At 42.5% G+C, this 20,670-nt stretch overlaps 1 non-coding gene across 1 annotated transcript; it reads right to left on the reverse strand.

The window, feature by feature from the left end:
* Positions 1 to 1,303: 1,303 nt before the first annotated feature.
* TRNAK-UUU (transfer RNA lysine (anticodon UUU)) lies at positions 1,304 to 1,376 on the reverse strand. The gene has a single exon. It is a non-coding gene; the product is annotated as a tRNA-Lys (tRNA).
* Positions 1,377 to 20,670: the final 19,294 nt, after the last annotated feature.

Here is a 20,670-nt window from a genome sequence, read left to right on the forward strand (position 1 = left end):
CTTTGCTGGCTTATGTACAGCAATAGCCTTCTAAGTCCTTGGCAACTGTCCCCTGTACGTAATTATGTAGAAATTAATCTTCATGTATCTGAACAGCTCATTTTCCGAGGTTAACACTGGGGCTGCTTACATCGTTATTAATAAAGCATCCAAACTGATCAAACAAACAACTCTGCAAGGAACAGACACAAACTTCAATGTGTAAATAATAATACGCAAATATTTTAGCTGGCTGGCCTACAGTCAGATGCTGGAATGCAAATATTGAGGGGTTTTTATGTTTTTTCCCCTATTAGGAAAACAAATGCTGCTTGTTTTCCAGTAGGTAAACGGCCTTAGCTAACATTAATCAGAATTGCTCATCAGCTGCTGAACACGCTTCTATACGTGCATCTCCCAGAGCCAAATGGGCAGCAGGTGTCTGATAAGCATCTCATGAAACCCTGTACCACCAGCACTCTTCTCTGTTGACCACTGATCCATGTTCTCATGATACAGGGTGTGACATGTGTGGGTTTGGTCCTAGAAACCGTGACTCCTTTATGCTAAAAAGAAAGCAGAACCACGAAGGCAATGCAAATAAGCAGCCCAAACACACACAGTTTTTTTTCCCCATGCGCCCCTGAACTTAAGCTCACTTAAGGGAAACGTCCAGTCAAATCTGTAAAGAGGTTCCCCCAGAAGCCTGATGTCCCAGTGGGCTATGCCATCAGCTCCCATATGAGGACATGTGCATTTCTAGTGGTAAATAGTTATTTAGTTAAAAATAGGAGTCCACCTTAATACAGTTGATTGCGTTCTCTGTGGAGAGCACAAGAGAAAATGGGTCGGGGCATGATCTACAAGTGAGCAGTAGAACAGCTCCACAAAAACCTACTTTGCGGGTGAGACTGAAAATACAGAATCACAGAATGGGTAAGGTTGGAAGGGACCTCTGGAGACCATCTAGTCCAAACCCCTGCTCAGCAGGGTCACCTAGAGCACATTAGACAGGGTTGCATCCAGGTAGGTTTTGAATATCTCCAGAGAAGAAGACTCCACAACCTCTCTGGGCAACCTGGTCCAGGGCTCTGTCACTCTCACAGTGAAGAAATTCCTCCTCATATTCAGGTGGAACTGCTTGTGGTTCAGTTTTTGCCCATTGCCTCTAGTCCTTTCGCATGGGACAACTGAAAAGAGTTTAGCCACATCTCCTTGACACAAGAGTCTCTTTATGGCTCTAAGGATCCACCTGCCATTGCCCAGGTTTGGGGGTGCCACCTGCTAAACAAAGGCAAAGACATCAATTAAAGAACAAGACTGTTGCCTGAACAGGGGCTTGAACCCTGGACCCTCAGATTAAAAGTCTGATGCTCTCCCAACTGAGCTATCCAGGCTCCTGTGGATAATCCCTCAACTGCTTCAAACTCTGCAAAGAAAGAGATACTGAATTTCCTGAGCAGTGCCTCCCTGTTACCCTCTATGCAGGAAAGAGTTAGCTGTGTTAACACAATGTGAACTAAGTTTATTAAAAACCTGGATCCCCATCAGATGTGTGAGCACAGGGATGTTCAGATCATCAGATACGTTCAGGCGAGCACAGAAAATCCACGTGCTTGTGTGAAAAGCTGGTCTCTCTTCACCAGTGTTGTTATTTTGTGAGGGATATATAAAGGTCCTTGGGAGAAGTTTAAATTCAGGTGTGGATTGGTTTTAAGCAACTGCTTCTGAGCTGAAAATCTCCATAGTACAGAGCGCTGATCCAGCAAAATATGCCAGGTGAATGCATGCACCTGAAAGGAACCTGGTGCAAGAGTGTCCCTTCCTCACTGGGTTACATTTGGACATCCCCTGTTGTCTACGGAAACATTCTGCTAGCAAGATATATAGAGTTTTAAAGTATATAGCAGTTATTTGTTGACTAATAACACAATAGATGGCTAGGGTTAATGTGCTAAGCTTTAATAAGTTTACCATTCCTGAAAATTGTAAATGAGCAGCTTAAAACCTTATAAGTAAGGTGAAAAAGCCCTGCCTCAAAGGAGATTCAATTATTATTTTGGTGAATGTCATAAATTTTGCTTGCTGGAGCAGTTTATTAACTTCATACAATATAAAAACTATATTACAATATTGCTCTCTAGCCAAGCAACAGAGCTTTGAAATAGGTTCACGTTTCTTCTTTGGTACGATTTTCCAGCATATCAGCTTAATTCCTGATCTATACTAGGATGTCTTGTGCTCATATGACACCTTTAAAATGCAAATTAGAGGACTGAAATGTATTGCAATGAGAATTTTTTTTTCTTGCTATAACATCTTCCATCCTGAACTAATTATCTAGTGGCTGGATATATGCTATGATTTCACATGAAATAATTTTCTAGGTGAAAGGACAAAAATAATAGCTTATTCTCAGAGGTCCCAGAAGAGGACAAAAATAAAATATTATTTCCAATACAAATCTTCAAGAATTTATTGCATTAATTAATCATGCTTTGGCTTGGTATCTGCTGAAGAGCTTGGAAGCTGAAGTACCTACGGACGTGCTCTATAAAGAAGTGACTTCACTTATGCATCATGGATGCTGATTCTCACAGGAAGTTTTGTGATCTCATGGTGCTTCTTTCCTGAGAGTGGTATATAAGAGGGGTAATAGAGAGCAATAACTGGATGCTGGGAGAGTGTTGTTCCTTTCAACTTGAAGAACATCTCAAGTCTCGTACAGTTTAAGTGATTGGAAGCTTAGTGAACTCTTCCATGGGTCCCCCTTGAATATATGTGAGCTATTAGTAGCTGCAATGTCCTTTGGCAAGGAGTTCCAAAGCTTAAATAAGCTCTATATGGAAAAAAAAAATACATCTCCATATTTATTCTTGAACCTGTCACTTGGCAGTTTCATTTGACAGTCCCCAGCACTTGTGCAGGAAAAGTCAGGGAGCACTTAGCTCCTATTCAGCCTCTCCCTGCCACTTACGATTTTAGAGATATTTACTGCTCTCCCGCATCATCTCTTCTGCATGAGAAAGTCCTAACATATGCAACCATTCTGTGCATGAAGGAATGTACCTTTTGAGACCACCAGTCATCCTTGCTGTCCTTCCTTGAACTTGTGCCAGTATCACCCTACCTGTTTGTGGAGGGGGTGAGAAGGACCAGAACCACATGTGGTATCCAAGCACTGGATAAAACATAGATTTATGCAGCAGCATGATGATGATCTCTATTTCTTTTTAAGAACACTTAATATTTCCTATTTTATCGTGACCGTGCACTGAGCTGATGTGGTCATTAGCTATATAGCCTGACCCTAAGATCTCATTCCTGGATTGAAATGGGCTGCATAGAGCCCCTCATTTTATCTGTGAAGTTATAGTTGTTTTTTTCACGTGTCACTTCATCAATCTGGCGTTTTGAGATCCCATTACCCAGTTCTGTAGGTCCTTCTGTAGTTCTCCACAATCTGTCCTTCTCTTTACTGTCTTGAATAACTTACTATTATTGGACTTTCTGGACTACTCTTTATCCCCTTTTCCATTTGTTTTCCACAAACATATACCACATATACTGCAATGTGACTAGTGATTTCCACCAACCACCACTGGTTGGTTTGACCTAGAAAAGCTGTAATTGCCTAAGCGTGATGCAACTGATTCTGATTTAAATGTGTGACTGTGTTGAGAGTGCGTTCACTGGGCTATTATTGTTGGCTTTGGACCTTCTGGCCATTACCTCAGGTCTGCTATCTCATCAAGAGCAGTGAGATAGGGGCTGCTCTTACAGGATCCAGTGTGCTGTTCGTTCCCTTTCCTGTAACCTCCAGGCCCACCTTTCCAGGGAATACATACACGAAGACCCTGTCACTGTTTCTCGGCAGAGAGCTGCTGACAACTGGCCCTGCTTTCTTTGATTTTTTCCTTTTTAATTAATTAATTAACTAATTTTGCTAATTCTCTTATTCACCCTCCTTGGCTTTTAATCAGTCCCAAAGAAATTCCAGCAGACCCTCCTGGATAAGCTTCTGCTCAATGTTTGCCAGGCAGGCCTGGGTCTACATGTGGAGGTAGTTTTGAAAGGTTTGCTTGAGATTTCCGAGGCAGAAAGGTGCACACGCGTACGTTAACTCTGTATAGCAGTCAGTTGGTGCTGGCTCCTGGATCCTGTGGGCCATGCTGGACGTATTGCCCGTATGCTGCACAGCTGGGCAAAAATCCTTATGTGCAAAACTGATTCATCCTGGCTGTCCTGGGTTTAGAGGCACAGACTGCCTGTGTACCATGTGGGCAGCGGATGTTGTATGGCAGGTGAGTACACGTGCTGTGGGGACATACACAACTGTGCAGATGACTCATCTGACACTGGTTAGCTCTAGTGGCTCTTCTTCAAGGTTATCAGAACATCTCAAGTCCTCAGACATCCACTGGAAAAGATGATGCCTCCCGAAGAATCACAGGATGTTGAATGTTGCAGGATATGCTTGGCAATAAAGATTTTTTTCTTTTAATAGCCACTATTGCTACATTTCTGGTGGATCTCAAAGCTTGGGCATAGAATCTATAAGGTTGGAAGGGACCTCTGGAGATCATCTAGTCCAACCTCCCTGCTCTTTCTTTGTAAGAGCATAATCTTTCTTCCACAAAAGCCAGGGCCAAAAATCCTCTTTGCTCCTACCAAAGCAGGCCTTAGGATCTCTTTCAGCTTTTACCAAAAATCTCCCTATTGGCAAATATAATAAGAACTGGACAATAGGAATAGGTGATATGCGATGAAATCCTTGCTCATTTAAACTGCGGAAGTCTTCTCAGTGACTTTAGTGGAATCAGTGTTTTGGCACTGTATTTTAATTTGTTCAGTGCTGAATTTTCATTCTGCTGACAGTGAAGAAAAAGGGATAGGGTTATTGAATTCAGTGCGCATAGGAATAGGTTCAGCTTATCGCTGCAGTTGCTCTTTTTGTCTTCGGTGGGTTCCCTATTGTTAAGGAAAATGAGTCCTGATGCATCTAACTCACATGGCTTCCATGAGGCTCATACACATCTCTGAGGTACTTACAGATCTTAAGAATTTTTGACTGACAACACCATTTTCATGCAATTCTGCTCTGTTTCCTTTTGTATTGTTTTCAATTACAGTAATTTCAGCAGAGCTGTCTACAGTCAGAAACTATGAAAATTGAATAAAGAAAGACGTAATTTTTCAAGGAAGACTGAATAAGTATAGCAGAGTAATTTTCTTTTTTTTGAGGGAAAGGATATGGTTTGTTTTTCAAGACCAACTCTGTATTATCAGTTTAACTGGTAGACAGGAAACTTTTTTTTTTTTCTCTTCAGGTCCCAAAGGAGATTTCTTTGTTAGAAAGCCAAACCTCCATTTCCTCTATTCCTGGTAACCGATAGCAAACCTGGTGAACATAGAATAGGTTTGTCTTTGAATGAACCTGTAGCCTATTTATTTTGTAAAGCAATTTTGAATGAGCATTGGAAGTCTATCTTCTGCTAGATAACTTGGTAGGCAAATGACTGATTTTCTTGGGGCCTAATGCTGGGACCTACCCTTATGTTAAAGCATTTTCACCTATACAGTCTCAGTGAGGTTAACAGCAACCTTTGTGTGCATGGACGTTCTTGATGCAGCTGCTTTAGGTTGAGAAACATTGGCAGTGGCTCTGTCTCAGTCCCCACAACAAATTTCCCCTTTCTTCACCAGGATCCAGTGCATACACTGGATATGGCTGGACCACATAATGTGGTGTTACATAGCAGTACCCCAGCTAGCTTAGGCAGCAAAGCCAACAGCTATGAACACTCGAGAACCTGCTGTTAAGAGGGGTAATTGTAGCTTTGGCGGCAGAGCATGGTGTGGGCAGTGCAAGGCCAAAGTCCATCTACCCTTGCTACAAAGTCTGTTCCTTCTCTGGTCCTGCAGCTGCTCTGAACTTGGTGTCTTGTGGATTCGTGCAAAAACAGACCGGACTTACAAATGTGTGCAGTTACATACTGCAAATCTAAGGATAGTGTCTTGAGCAGCCAACTTGTTTATCACAGGAACAAAGTCAATGCCTCATTTGGGCAATATCACAAGGCATTTGGGAGTAATCATGCGTTGAACTTCAGGTTAAACTAGAGGTGTTCGGAGCAATACCAAACTTCTGTGCAACTAGGAATGTGGGCTTGTGGCAGGGCAGAAAATTCAAGAATATTTTGAAACAGAGTAGACTTCCAGAGATCAAAGCTGTGACCGTGGCAATGTGGTTAAGCTGACTAATTCAGATCTAGCTTGCCAAAGTAAGTGTTGCATAACAAATTGGAACTGGTAACGTGCTCCAGAGAGTGTTGGAGAAGTAGCAGAAGAATAAAAAGAGGTAAAATCTTAAGCAGGGCAAAACTGTAGCTGAAAGCAGCACTGGAAGTCATGCTCCTAGCTCTCGTTAGCACATAGTTATCAGCTGGAGGGGGCAGTAGGAGACACCACACTGGTCACTCATGAGACCTCCATCCACTGATGGACAATTCAAAGTGCCAGCTATGTCTTTTTATTTTTCTGCATAGAAATTTAAAAACCTTGGTCACTGGAGAGCATCCCTGCAAACTAGTTTGAAGTCAGTATTTGCAACTTCAGCTCTTCATTTAAGATTTTAAGGGAATAGTTTTTCTTGATTTTACTCAGATCAGCGCATAATACCAGGGTGCTTTAAAGGATTGCTGCCTAATTAGTTTCCACGATTCCCAGCGCCAGTGTAGAGTTTCTCAGCCATCAGGCTACTTTATGCAGAATTACTGAAAAGAATTTAATTTGCAATGAAATAAGGAGTAAAACTTAGCACCTCCTCCCATTTTGGTTGCTTTTGTGCCTGTGCATCGGAATTGCTTCTGCAGCGGTTTCCCTCACTACGCCCCCCGCTGCAGGGACTGGACAAAGATCCAACTCTTTGATTATCACTCAAGTGGCAACATTAATGTTTAAATTAGATTTTTTTTCCTTCTTTTTTTCTTTTCTTCTAGCAGATGAGTAGGTTTACATGTTTGATTATTTTAGGCTGAAAATTGTGTTCAGTTCTGGTTAAAATGTTCCTTGAACAACCACTTGCTTGCTTTCACTACATGCAGAAGCTCATACTTCATTGGTTACTAAGCCATGTATTTCTTGTTTTAGAGGAGTTCTAAAATGTTCCTGCATTGTGCTGGCCCTTGATATGTGAAGCACAGGGAGAACAGCAATTTAGGAAGCCCATTTTAACAAGCATAGAACTAAAAATTAAGAACATATAAAAGACCGAACGATGGACTAGAATTGAGATAGTTGGATTTGTCTTGGCATCTTGACAAAGAATATTTGTGCTGCTTGCAATTATCCTGTAGCAACACTTTAAAATACTATATCTGTGAAGTACAAATTTCTCAATATATATATATATTTTGAGAATATATATATACATATATATTCTTAGAGAAAACTATGGCATCAAAGCAGCACAGGAAAAAAAAAAAACCACAAGAAGCAGGCCTGTAACTGCATTGTATTGCCTGACTTGAATTTTGTATACTTTACTTATCCTGAGGTTGAATTTGAGCTGGCAGTCAGTTCTGCAAAGAAGTCACTTGCTGTAGCATTCTGCTGTACTACCTTTCAAAGAAGGGAATGAGACTTTTTGACTGGCCTGCTCCCACTCTAATATAATAGGAAGCTAAAACTGCAATTTTAGTTAAAAGTGATTTGTAGAGTCTGTCTGTCTTAGCTGGCAAGAAAGAAATAGAAGGTTTAATAGACTTACTAAAAATAGCTTTATGGTAAGAGATGAGCAGTTGGGCTGTGAAGACACATTTGGATAACTTTGGTCAGCTTGCATATAAATGCTTGATATGAATTTAACTGCTGTTAAAAATATTTGATCTAAATTCTAAAAAAGCATAGCTGTTAGCACCTACCAATTCTGTCTAGTGCCAAGATAGTAAGAGTCTTTTACCCTGTATTCCCAAAAGGAAGTTATTTTGTTCCATTTGCCTCCAACTGCAGTATTTTCCGTGAAATCACAATAGCAGGATGTGGTTAGAGTATCATATATGATATTACAGCTCTTAACAGCAAGGTTCTTCCAGGAAGCAATGCTAGAGACTTATCTGATGTAATACTTGCAACCATGTCCCAGTGAAAATGGTGACATCTCATCGGACTGGATACCTGTAGTTGCTTTACTCAACTACAAGACAGGAGCAATGAAGCTGTATGAAGTGGTCTTCGCAGCTATGCTTAAGGGTCTTGAGCAAATCCCTTGTTCCTTACCACAAGATGAGAAAGAAGGTGTTTTCCTCTTTTAGAAAAAAAAATCCAATAAGCCTATCATTAAATTAAATGTGATTCTGTGATTCTTCTCAGTTAGTTTTCTGTGGAACGTAGGTCAATGGTCCCTCAAGATACAGGCGATCTGCTGCAGGAAGGATAAGTAGGACTCCAGGGTTTGTTCACAAGCCTCATAAATGCATGGTGCTCTCTAGAGAGCTGGTTTTCTTTCTTTATCATTCTTTTGAAAACAAGCTTTGGTCTAAGGCAACCTTGAAAAACATAAGGCAAATCCAATCAGCACAGAGATGTCTGAGTCTGTGAAGAATCCAAAACCAGGTCCCAGGAACTGAGATTCACACGCCAGCTCTGTGAACTCTTTGAAGCCTTCTGGACAGAAATATTGTTCAGAAGATTTCAACTAGTGTTACCAAAGCAAAAGGTGAAACAGAACTTTTGAGGCATGATGTTGAAGGTGGAAGATCTATGATGTGTAAGCTTGTAGTATGTGACATTTTAGGTAGCTTGAGGATGCAGTTGTGTTTCCCTGAAGTGGAGCTCAGGGGGGAGTGCAGAGAGCAACTGCAAAGCTTTCATTGCTTACGCTGGGAGTTGTACAGGACAGAGAGCTCTCAGAAAATAAAACTTTAGATAAAACAACCCACTGCTTCAGTTCAGTTGAGTTTTATTTCTTCAGACAATCTTTTAAAAGAAGAGACTTAGGTATAATGGACTCTGGAACTCTGTTGAAAAGAAACAAGTGTTTTGGTTGCTGTAAACACATGAGATGGAGCTCAGCACTCTGTGTGTGCATGCAGGCATTTCAGGTAACTTGCAGAAGTCATATCCTCTCCGGAGGAACTTACAGAGCTGACAAAAGTGAGGCTAAAATACATACTTGTTTCGTTCAGCTTTTGCTTGTCACGAGGTAGAGCATATCTTCACTAGCATAATGTGCTCCTGGAAGAAGGCTACCTGTTTCCTTCTCATTACATGGTCACCTTTCCCTGCCTTGTGGGCAGAGCCAGGGTATGGAGCTACATCGACCTCACCAGGCCCAGGAAGGCCACCCTCACTTGTGCCTCCTGCTTCACGTTACCTACAGGGAGGGGAACTCAGAAAAAAGAGTGCCGTATTCACTGTGCGCTTGACCCTCATACTGGTGGAGAGGAAAATAATCCCTGTGGCTTTGCTATGCACAGTGATGCTTTGCTTTCCATGGAGAGCACTAGTGAGTGCAAAGAGGCAGCAGCTTCGGCAGAAGAAATGCAAGTAGCAGGTACCAATGGCAATGGGTTTCCTGCTGACACAGAAATGCCAGCCCTGTTTCTGATAATCTATTATAATATATAAATCTCCAGTCTGATTTTTCCCCCGCTATTTTTCAGATGAACTGTGAGTTTCAACAGCTACTTGAGGTCCTGTGGTTGGAATAGGATCCAGAGGTGTGCATGTTTATGCTTTCCAGCTGCCATAGTAAAAGCGCCATGGTTTGATGATCTAATTTAATATAAATCACCGATTTAATGCGCTATAACATATCAGAGTGAAACATCGGCCTTTCAGAAATGTCTTTGTAGCTCTTATGGGGCAGTCATGAGGCCAAAAATGCTTGGGGCTGTGAATGAGATCCTTTATTAAGGCAGATTGATCTAATATTACATTAGGCCAACTTTAGCAGTCTGTAACACATCCTTGCACCAGACCTTGCCTAAACTGCAGGTCTTTGCTTTGAAGCAGTATCTTCCTTAGATGTGCCAGCCTCATGCAAACTTGACTCGAATGCTCTGTGCTCAATCTTCAGTGGTGCTAACCAGCACCATGGTTGGGTCACTGTTTGTCCTTAAATGCCTACTCTTTTTTTTTTTTTTTTTTTTTTTGCAAGTAAAGGTTGGATTTCAGATCAGACCTGCAACACAGGTAGCCACAGCTAGCACAGCTGACTAGAAAAATAAGGTTCCCAGGTCCTGAGGAAGGTGTTGCTGAAGGAACAAAATGGCCCTATACAGAACGGATTGTGTCAGTCCTCAGCAGCTTCCTCTAGACTCCTCAATTCTTAGTGGTCTGGGCAGTAGGAGACTTTTCTGGTTTGGGGTGTTTGGCCTGCAGTGACGTTGCTGCCAAGAGCCTAGCATGCATTTCTCTATCAAGAGCAGCACATCTCAGGTCAGTGGCCTGTGGACATTAGTTACTGGTGTTCAGCTATCCTGCATTGCTCTCCTGTCTCGTGTCAACCTGCAGGTTGTCTTGGGCTCTTTGGACTTGTGTGGGTGGTAGTGAGAGTCACCTGAGCTGCCCAAATGACTTGTGGGTCAGGCAAGAACATCTTCATTTAATCTGGAAGAACGAGGCTGTGTCTGAGGAAAGCTGGAGAGCAGGATTGATTGAGAAGTGTATGACAGACACTTTTCTGTGCTTAAGTGAGTGCTGCCTTACAGTGCAAAAATATCAGCTGGAGAAGCTGAATTTTGACCTTAGGGTTTTCGTTCTTAATGTTTCCTGCATGCAGTTGTTTACACAGAAGTAAAACAAATTAAAATGAATATTTAATGTGTATGGCACAATGCTGGCTAGTAAAAGCCAAATCCGTGCTTCAGAAGTTTCTGTAGCAGTGTCTATATAGAAAAAAAAAAAGTATTGATGTTTCAGGTGTTTTGTTTCTTTGTTATTGTCACCTTCGACCATTACAAGCATCCAGGAATACTATGCAGTGGGTGAGATTTTGTTCCTAAGTAGCTGAGGCAGGCTGCCTGTTTTGGTAGACTTCAGAACAATCTTTGACACAACTGAGCACCTTTGCTGCTTGATGGACGCTTGCGGAAGGTCTTTAGGATAATAAAGTGGAAACTTGATTAAAGTCTTCTCTCAGTGGAGACTGTTCACTTGGCTAATTCTGGTCAGGATCAGACAAGCTCCCTTTGTGCTGATACAGCACGAGCATTTCTTGTGTCTTCATGGCTATTGTAGCAATACTACAATATGAGCTATTTCTTAACAGGAATATTGAGTAGCTATAAAACTATGCATATTTTGAAGAACAAAGGTTAGCTCTCAAGTTCTTAAGTTGATATTAAGAATGGGGAAGTAGAGCTAGGTACAGCTCAACTCAGTAACAACTATTTTGCATTTCAGTTGGCAAGTCCCAGGTGTGTTTCAGGCTAGTTATTTCAAAATACTTTTGCTGGCAGCTGTAGGCCAGCTGTGCACTGAAAGCTATGGAATACTCAGAATTCAACAAATCATTCTTTTAAGCCATCTAAAACCACATAATCTGCAGAAATGCTTGATAGGCAGTTATCACTTAATGTAATCTAATGTCAAATTAAAACGCACGAAAAAGGAGCCACCTGATTTGAAGTAAAGACCTCATTGCCCTCCATCTATGAAGAATCTTCATGCATGGCTTTAAATTTTGTGGTGGAGAGAACAGGAGCTATTCTGGATTTTGTAGCTTGGAAAAAGCTCTCTTCCTTTTCTCTCTCTCTCTTACCAGTACCACCTTCTGCCATGCTGGATTGCATTTAAGTGATTTTCATAGCCTGTCTGCGATGTAAAAGGGTTTGTGGTGTCTGGCCCTCCACTTACTTAACTACTCACTTTTCTCCTATACCTCTTTGACACCTTATGCTTTTTTTTTTTTTTTTTTTTTTTTTTTTTTTTTTTTTGCTTTTAAAGCAATGTTCTAATTTGGCACACAATAAGTGCAATAAGCCACTTCGAAAGGGCACAATTTGGACTGCTTCCCCTCGCACTAGTTTGAAAATAATTGTCTCCTACATACTTTATATTTCCTGAGACCCGTTTTATACCTCTTGCTTTTTCCTGAATGAGGAAGTATTTATAGATTCACCTCTTTAAATTAGTCTTCAAGGCTTTCCATGTTGTAGTGACCAAAGAGATAGTCTGCATTAGTATCTCTAAGTTTCACTGAGGGGGTTATTAGTACCTTGATTCTTTTAGGCAGAGGTATATTCCTCCCTAAGAGAGAGAGAAATGTGGCAAAATGGTTAAGCTGTCAGGGATTCAAAACCATTTCTTTACTGTAGCAGGTATTACTGGAAGGATGCTTATGTGATTAGAACAAGCAGCTTGGGGAAACACCTTCTGAAATCATACCTAGAAGGTGCCTTGCTGCGTGGTCTGTGTGCCTGCCTCAGAATAAGGAAATAATGAGTAATTATATGGGAATGTCACGCTGCCTGCCCAAGCACCCTTTCCTCTATCCCTGCACAGGGCTCCTTCCCAGCAAACCAAATTTTTGCTATGCTTCAGAGTTAAATATCCTTTTATATTCCTTGCAAAGGCAAAATCTGATTTTTTGAGAGCAGGCTCAGGGCTGGCATCAGCAAAGAGAGGTAGGAAGATGCTGCTTTTGCCTACGGGTGAAGGGATGAGCTCATTCCTCTGGGGGTAGGCTGAGCTGCTAATCCCCGCCTCTTACTTGCATAGGCCTATGCTAAGATGCCTTGGGCTGGCTCTGGGGTGGACTGATTCATTGGAAACCACTGATCTCATGTTCTTGCTTTGCAAACAGCCCTGCCTCGGGGGTGTCTCACATTTAGCAGTTTGGATTAGGATGTACTGAGGAGGTAGGTAAAGGCAGTGTTAGGTGGACTGGAGAAGCAAACCTTTCCCAGAGCAGGGACATATTCTTCTGTGAAGATGTGCTTTAGCATAGCTTCACAGCACTCTTCGGTCAATACTTCTGCCGTGCAAGTTGTTCACTGCACCTCCCTGCTTCTTTTCCTGTGCAATATCTGCACCTCTCTTGGCAAGCGACCACATTATTTTGGAAACATCTGCTCATCTCTGGTGTAGCGCTGGCTTTCTTAACCTACAAAGGCATTCACTATTTCAACTAGATCTTGTATTTCCTTTTATATGTGTAGAAATATTCAGAAGAGGGAGAGCAAAACCAGACTGTCAAATAACTGGAGGCCAGGTCCCCATACGCATGCCTTTTACTGCTCATACGCTGCATGCATAAGACTGGGTGACTCAGTTTCAGGAAGGAAAGTACCTTTAAATTTGGACATTCGCCCTTTTTATTCTCAAGGCTTTACAAGCCAAGGTTTTAAATTGCTTTGAAAACATGGTAATAGCATGAAACTGCTAAACTGTCAGCAAGCCTGGAGTGCAGCACATCCGTTGCACCTCCTGACAACACTCATTTCAACTCTCCTATTCGCAGCCTACAAGAAGAAAGCCAGGTGTAAATACCTCGAGCTTGCAATCCAAGCCCAAGGGGACGCCTGCTCTCTCCTGAGCCAGTGGCTTGTATTGCCTGGGCTGCCCCTGCAGAAGACCATCCTGCTTGTCTGGCTAGAGCTCAGGTGAGAAGGGAGATAGAGCCCACGGCCAAAGGAGGCCCCTCCCTACAGCATCAGTTTCTGTTTCCTACCTTAGCGGCAGTGGTAGGAGAAGACAAGGAGGAGTTGCTTCTCTCTGAGACCTCTTCTGTCTTCTCCTCCCAGCCTCTATGCTTGATTTTTTACACAAGGAGGAGGAGGAGGGCTTTCATCTCCTCTTTCTGCCCACTCCTTGATCGTAAGGGTGCTCAGGAGGGAGAGATGTGTTTTTGCAGAGGGAGTATGGGGGAATACGAGCACGTGGGGATGCAGATGGGAATGAGTGGTGGAAAAGGCAGTTTTCCTCCTTCTCTTCTTAAACCCCAGTGCCCTCCTCCTTACCTGCTCTGCATCCTTGAGGACATGTTCTACTGCTGCCAAGGCAAAACCCAACTATGTCTCTGGGGCGGAGATGCCTTCAGCAGGCTCTGCTGCTATGGTACAGCTCTGAGCACTTGACTGCCCCATGCTGCACCCTCACAAGTTGGCTGTGACTCCATTTTGTGCTAATACTGTGCCCACTGAGAGTCTCTGGCTGAGGTGGGACTCTGCATATGTGTAAGCATGTGCCTACATCCTGAGAAATCTAAAGCACTAGGAGTATAGAAAATGTAAGAAGCAGAGATGGAAGGGAGCTCCAGAGGTGGGCAAGACTAGCCTCTTGCCTAAGATCAAGAATGACTGCATTTAAGCCATTCCTGTGAGGTTCTTCTGTTGTTCATGTTACAAATCTCCGTTGGAGAAATTTTGTAACCTTCCTTCTTATCCTATCCCCAGCAGCCCCAAAGCACGAGCAGTCCGTTCCTTTGTGGCCTGCAGCAGATTTTGACCTGTTTCAAAATGGTTATCATCATATGCGTGTTCTCTGCCTAGCCCTTCTCGGAGTACACTTGAGTGGACTAGTCTAGTTATTCCTAAGAGATGCAGCAGGAGCAACTCTCTGGACTCTCCAGCTTATTCTTATCCTCTGGGAAGCAGGTTGTGCAATATAGGATACAATGCTCTGGCAGAGACCCTACTGATATGAAGTGAAGGCACTTGGTAGCACGTAAACTCTTCTTGCTGAAAGGGAAACTCCAAAAATAGTTTTTCTAACTGCACCATGTGTTTTTTACACAAGACACTATAGCTGCAGGCCTTTTTATAACAGTGGCAATTAAAGACTAATATTAGAGTTATTCCCAACCTATAACACTCTTTCTTATAAAACAACAAAGAGCAAGCATGTTGTTGTTAATGTTCTTCTATAGCAACCAACAAGAATATTCGCTCTCTTAAAAAATGAAGATTTCAAACTTATTTTATCAAAATATTTGTAAGCAGCAAGGTAGAAATGTACTGCCTGGCTGCTGGAAGTGTGCATGCTCAGCTGCTTGCTTGTAAAAATGCTCATATAATTGCTCAACTTAACCACTTAATCATGGTTTTTACAGGACAATGAATGGAATAACTTGCTGTGCTCTAGAATAACTGTTTATGATGTCCTTCAGGAGCTATGATTTCACTTATGTTATAATATTTTTCTGGTAAGTCATAGCTTCCTTTAAGCCAAAGACCTGGTATTATGGAAGGAAGGTAGCTTGCGGTTTAAAAATACATAGCTCTCGATTGCAACTGAGTGGGGATCAGATTGCAAATGACTTCTGCATGCTACGTTCTAGGCATGAAATTGCTGTGCGTGTTTAATGGCTTTTGTGCACTTGTATCCACTGTGTTAAGTTTTCTGCCCTGTGTACACCAGGAAGAGAGGCTGGTGGTGGCAGGCTGTCAAAGCGTAAGCCCCTTGACAAGCCAGCTCAAATCTGAAAACCAGTCGGACCAGGCTTGTTGGCAGAGAAGAAGTAATGTACAGTAATGTATACCTCTGGGAGGGGAGGGGAAAAAAAAAGAGGTCAAGAGGCTGATATGATGAGTATCAAATGTGGAACCGCGTGAAAAGTTTGAGATGAATGTCAAAAAGGCTTGGGCAAGAGAGAGCAGCCTTTTCTCCATGGGAAGAGGAAGCTGAGCTGTAAAATCACAGTTGTTCAGAAGACGAGCCATGAGCTACGCAGAGGAACGCTGGACTTGTACAGAAACAAGGATCCTCTGCCCCGTGAATGCAATGGGGTGAAGAGGAAGTGTAAACTGGGATATCTGAACAGGGGAATTAGTTTGGTCTTGTCCTGAGCTTAGTTTTCTTTATGTTATTTAGCAAGGAGCAATTAGACATCTATTTCCTCTAATGTAATAGATGCCTCCAAGCAGGTAAAACTATACTCTCAACCTCAGTGGCTGACTCATGATGAAAACTTATTAATATGAAAGGAATCTGAAGACTTCACAGTAGGCCAAAGCAAAGTCCCACATATTTTTCCAGTCCTCTCTCAACTTTTTGTTCCATGATGCCCTTCCCAGGGCAGGCGGAACATGTCCCTGGGTGCTCCTTCCTGAGGCAGCAAAAGTCAGGTTTTCCCACGTATTATCAGAAAACTCTGGACCAGCTCTATTGAAAGGGCTCCAGAAATACCTGCTTTTTTATTAGATAAATTTACTGTTCTGAGGGACAAATGAGCTCTTCTAGCTCTGAAGATCTTCAGGTGAATGGCATGGGAGCTGGAGGACTCTTGGGGGAGAACCAGGAGGATAATGTTTGTATGATCTAGCTCCAGAAAGTGTTGTCCTGCAGAACAGGATTTTTATCAAGAGTTATAATGGGTGCACCATTAGAAATACTTTGACTTCACAGTAGCTTAAGGAGAGATACTCTCTGGAAGAACGATAAGGCTGGATTACAAGGTGTCTACTCACTTAGCAAGCCCCAGAGGGTGCAGCGATGGTTAAAGCTCTGAATCACTTGCATTTGTGTGAACAGGACCTATTGCTTTGACTGTTATGTTCTGCCACGAAGAAAGGCTTTTGGCAAATTACCCTACCTGTGGAAAAGGAGTGTCCTGGAGGAATGAGCTAAGCCTCAAATGTGTGGCTGAGGCCATGATAAAGCAGTCCTTTGTGTGAAAGTGCCCATGAGATGTCAGGCTGTCACTCAATATGAGCTGTGCCATAAGCAATTTTATAATGCTTGTTCTTTCCATCTCCGTATGACCTTCCTTTCTGCTGAATTTTCCTCTTGAAGTCTGTTCCAGCAACGGTAGATAGCAACTTGGATTAGAAGGCAAAGTGAAGTAAGAACTTCTTTTCAGCAATTTCTAGCTGCTACTTTGTGTTTAATCAAATACATGTCCTGATAGCAATTTCAATGAGCCTGCCTGTCTTCCAGTCAACAGTCTGTGTCTGTGACTTATCACTGATTAGACATAGGAAATGCTTCCATAGCTCTACACATGGATTTGACAGAGGATTTGGAAGAGAATTGTTAACTTATGCATGTCTCCTTTCTTTTACTACAGATTCCTGATACGTTGCCATTAATATTTCTTTTTCGTTTTTTTCTTTTTTCATTTTTTTTCTTTTTTCTTTTTTTTCTTTTTCTTTTTTTTTTTGCAAATTAAAGCTATAATTAGGCAGCCAATCTGCAATTATTTGTGAACGCAATTGTAAATGCAGTCAATCAACAGCTTGAAGAAGTGCATATGGCTGCGTGCCCTTGGAAAGACAGTGAGGTGGTGAAACACAGATTTCCCAAAGCCTTACTTGTTTTCCCACTAGCTGACTGCTAAAAAGCACAAGTCATCTATGGCGTTCTTTGTTGTATTCTTCGGATTTTTCTTAATCTTTAACACAGAGCAACTCTGCCTGTGCATTAACGTGTGCTCTCCAAACGGACAAGTTTTTATTGCTTCCCTAGTGTTCTCAGTCGTCTAGGTTTCTCAGGGGGAAAAAGGCTCAGTCTTTCCAATCTCCTATCTCTTTTGCAAGGAAAATGCTCCTCAGTGAGCACAGATTTGTAGCAGCAGAAGCATATGTGTGTTCTCCCCCACCACCACCTCGTTTGCATTTCCTTCCTATCTGGAAAACAAGAATTCAAACAGCACTTCAGAATCTATCTTTATGTTCAAAAAAAAAAAAAAAAAGTCATTTCTACATGTTGGTGAAAGACACATGGAATCTAATTTAAATCTGATTTCAGCTGGCCCATGCTTGCTTTTGATGTAGCTCTCATGCTTGCCTTATCTGTTACACTCCGATGAATTGCATCTTTTCTTCCTCTCTCTTTATTTTACATTTGAGTCTTAATCTGCCTCTATCATAAAAAGGAACAACATATTATTACAAGTTATAGACTTGAATGAAAAAACACTTGAGTTACATATGTTAGAAGTCCAGCTTGTATTGGCAAAAAGATATACTAATAGATAAAGCTGTTAATCCAACATACTCTGAACTGCTGTTCTTGGTGACAGGGGGTTGAAAAAAAAGAAAAATGGTGAAGATAACTGCTGTTTGCTGTAGATATTCACTTTATATCTTTGTAAAACAGATCCAGTGCAGCCACTGGCTGTATTTCTTATGTTTAAACTTAAGTCATGAGATAAAGAGCACTAGGCAAATTTGATGCAAGGGGTGGTGCACATGCTTTGTGCTATATCACGATGATGTCCCACAACTTGTGTGTTCTTTGGTAGTCCCTGCTTGAAGGGTGATTGGAATAAAGCTCTCTGGAGCTGTTTGCCAAGCAAGCAAAGTTGGTTTGCAGAGAGGAAATCCAAATGGCTTGTGGTCGTGGCAATAAACAGCTGATGAAGCAACTGAATAAAAGATGTGTTCAGGTGTCCAGATCTCTTTGACTGGACCATATTTGCAGGACCCCAAACCCAGTGATGGATTGTCCTCCCCCCATACAACGCTGAGGCCTCTACCTGTTCAGAATTAGGCCCTGGGCCTCAACATAGCGATTTGGGGTGTTAAAAACATGAAGTCTCAGCTCCCAGTACAGCCAGTGGGGAGTGGGCCACTGCAGCGTGCTGTACGGGCAGTTGTTCGCCATGGGCCACGCAGAGTGTGTATAAGCTCTGGCTCATCCCATGTGCTTTTGGGTATTTTTTCTGAGATTGCACATTGGACATCTCAGGATTCAGAGCCCACAATTCTCTAAAAAAACTATTAAAATCACCAAAACTCATGAATTTGAGAGCAGCAGCTCTATTCTTAATACTAGAGTCTTAATCAGTCAAGTGTGGCCGTGGGAATAGAGGTATGGGGGTTCAACTTGCTTGGGGGTTTGGATCCCTCCTGGACTTCATCATCCCTTTCCACAGCAGGGACCACTGAATATTGGCTAGAGGCACCCTGGGTTGCTCCTGCTGGTGGTGGGACATGAAATCTTGAGTCTTTAGCAGCTCTGGTCCTCTGGGTCCAAGATTTTTCGCCTTCCTAGTCTAAAGGCCTGCCTCACTTGCAAGTAGAAAATACTGCTTGGCATCCCATCAATTGAAGGTTGGGTCCTGCCTTCTGGATGCTGGTTGCCTGGCTGGTCTGCCATTGCTTCTCATATTGCTAATCTATGGGTGGATGGGACTGTCCTGCCGTGTGCTTGGAGATGATATTGGTAGCCAAACACCACTGCTTTTTCGGATTGCAGTGACCCGCTTGACCGCAGGCACCTCTGCACAGCGCAACACTGCTCTCTTGCGTGTCCAGCTAACAGAGGGACTTGAGTTTTGTCTAAAGAGAGCGAGTGCTTGCCCTGAGCCCCCAAGTCCCTTTGCAAAACAGGAAAGCCCCCAACTTGTGATGATGCATGGAATAGTTTTACTGCATTGGGGTTGTCTGCTGGTCCCTGCAAAATAAAAGCGAGCTTCCTGAGCAAACTCCAGCACTTCTGCGGTGCTTCTTCTACCCCTCAGCTGCTCTCAGTAGCCAAAGTGGTTGCAGGCTGACAGAGGTAATAAAGGCTCCCTCAGCTGCTAAGGCTCCCGTCGATCCATCCTGAGCACCTCTCTGCAGCGGAAATTTGCAGTCGGATTTCAAATTGTTTGATATAAGCATGTAAGGAAGGGGATGAGGACAATAAATAGCATTTTTTTTCCATCTCTGACTGACGTTTGGCTAAAATGCTGGCCCCAAGATGAAAGCCTAGCGTAATTCATTATTCAGACTCACTTTTTTTTCCCCTCTTTTTTTTTTAACTTTTCTATTGAATGATAAAACAGCAAGATGTGTGCTCCCCCCTAAGAGGATTCCAGAGATGAGCTCTCACAAAGTATACAATCATGGATATAAAATAGTAAAACTGAGCAAGATTGTGCAGAAAAACCCAGCATGATAATATCTGCTTCTCTCTCTCTCTCTTTTTTTTTTCCTATATATCATTTTTGAGCTCCTGAAATCTGTGGCTCTGTGGCCGGCTGCCTGGTGCAAAAGCACCATCAGATCAGAGCACTCAAAAGATTAAATATCCATAGTTGATGCTGAGCAGGCGAGTGGGATTTGCAGGGCAGTAACTTGCTCGCCCTGAATCCCCTTTCGGGCAGCGTCAGGCTCCAGCACTGCCCATCTACCACCTCTCACAGGCTCTACGTTAGCAAAACCCGGAGCTCTCTTTTGAACACGAACGGGTGCTTAAAAGAAGGCTCCTTAATTTCAGGGCTCCCATGAGTCGTGAAATCTTTGCATTCCTTTGGGCGAAAGAAAATTGAGGGGATTTTTTGTTGTTGTTGTTTTGCTTTGTTTCGCTGCGTTTTCAGCTAGGGCTCCACTAATTAAGCAGCAATTTAGCCGCTTGCGCTTTGAAGTTGCACTCATTACCTGTCCTGTGTTAAGACAACAAAAGGCTACATCTAAGGCAGTGAGTCTCAGGCCATCGCTTTATTTATTTATTTATTTATTTATTTATTTATTAACTTTTGGCTGCCTAATGAAACGTAATTACTTTATTTTGTGCCGGCCTTCGTATCGCTAAAGTTGCCTTGTAATAATTTAAATTGCCCGTGCGCTGCCGGGGGACTGCGTGACGCCGGCGCGGAGACGTTCCCGCTGTCCTTCCTTGCCGCGGTCCTCGCTGTCCCCCTGAGGAGCAAAAACACTCCTGCCGTTTCCATTGGCAAGCGAGAGGAAAAACTGCCTGTATTTCATTTCCCCCCCCCCCCAAAAAAAAAAAAAAAAAAAGAAAAGAAAAAATTAGGGA

The sequence above is a fragment of the Rhea pennata genome, chromosome 7 (genome assembly GCF_028389875.1).
Source record: "Rhea pennata isolate bPtePen1 chromosome 7, bPtePen1.pri, whole genome shotgun sequence".
NCBI classification, from domain to species: domain Eukaryota; kingdom Metazoa; phylum Chordata; class Aves; order Rheiformes; family Rheidae; genus Rhea; species Rhea pennata.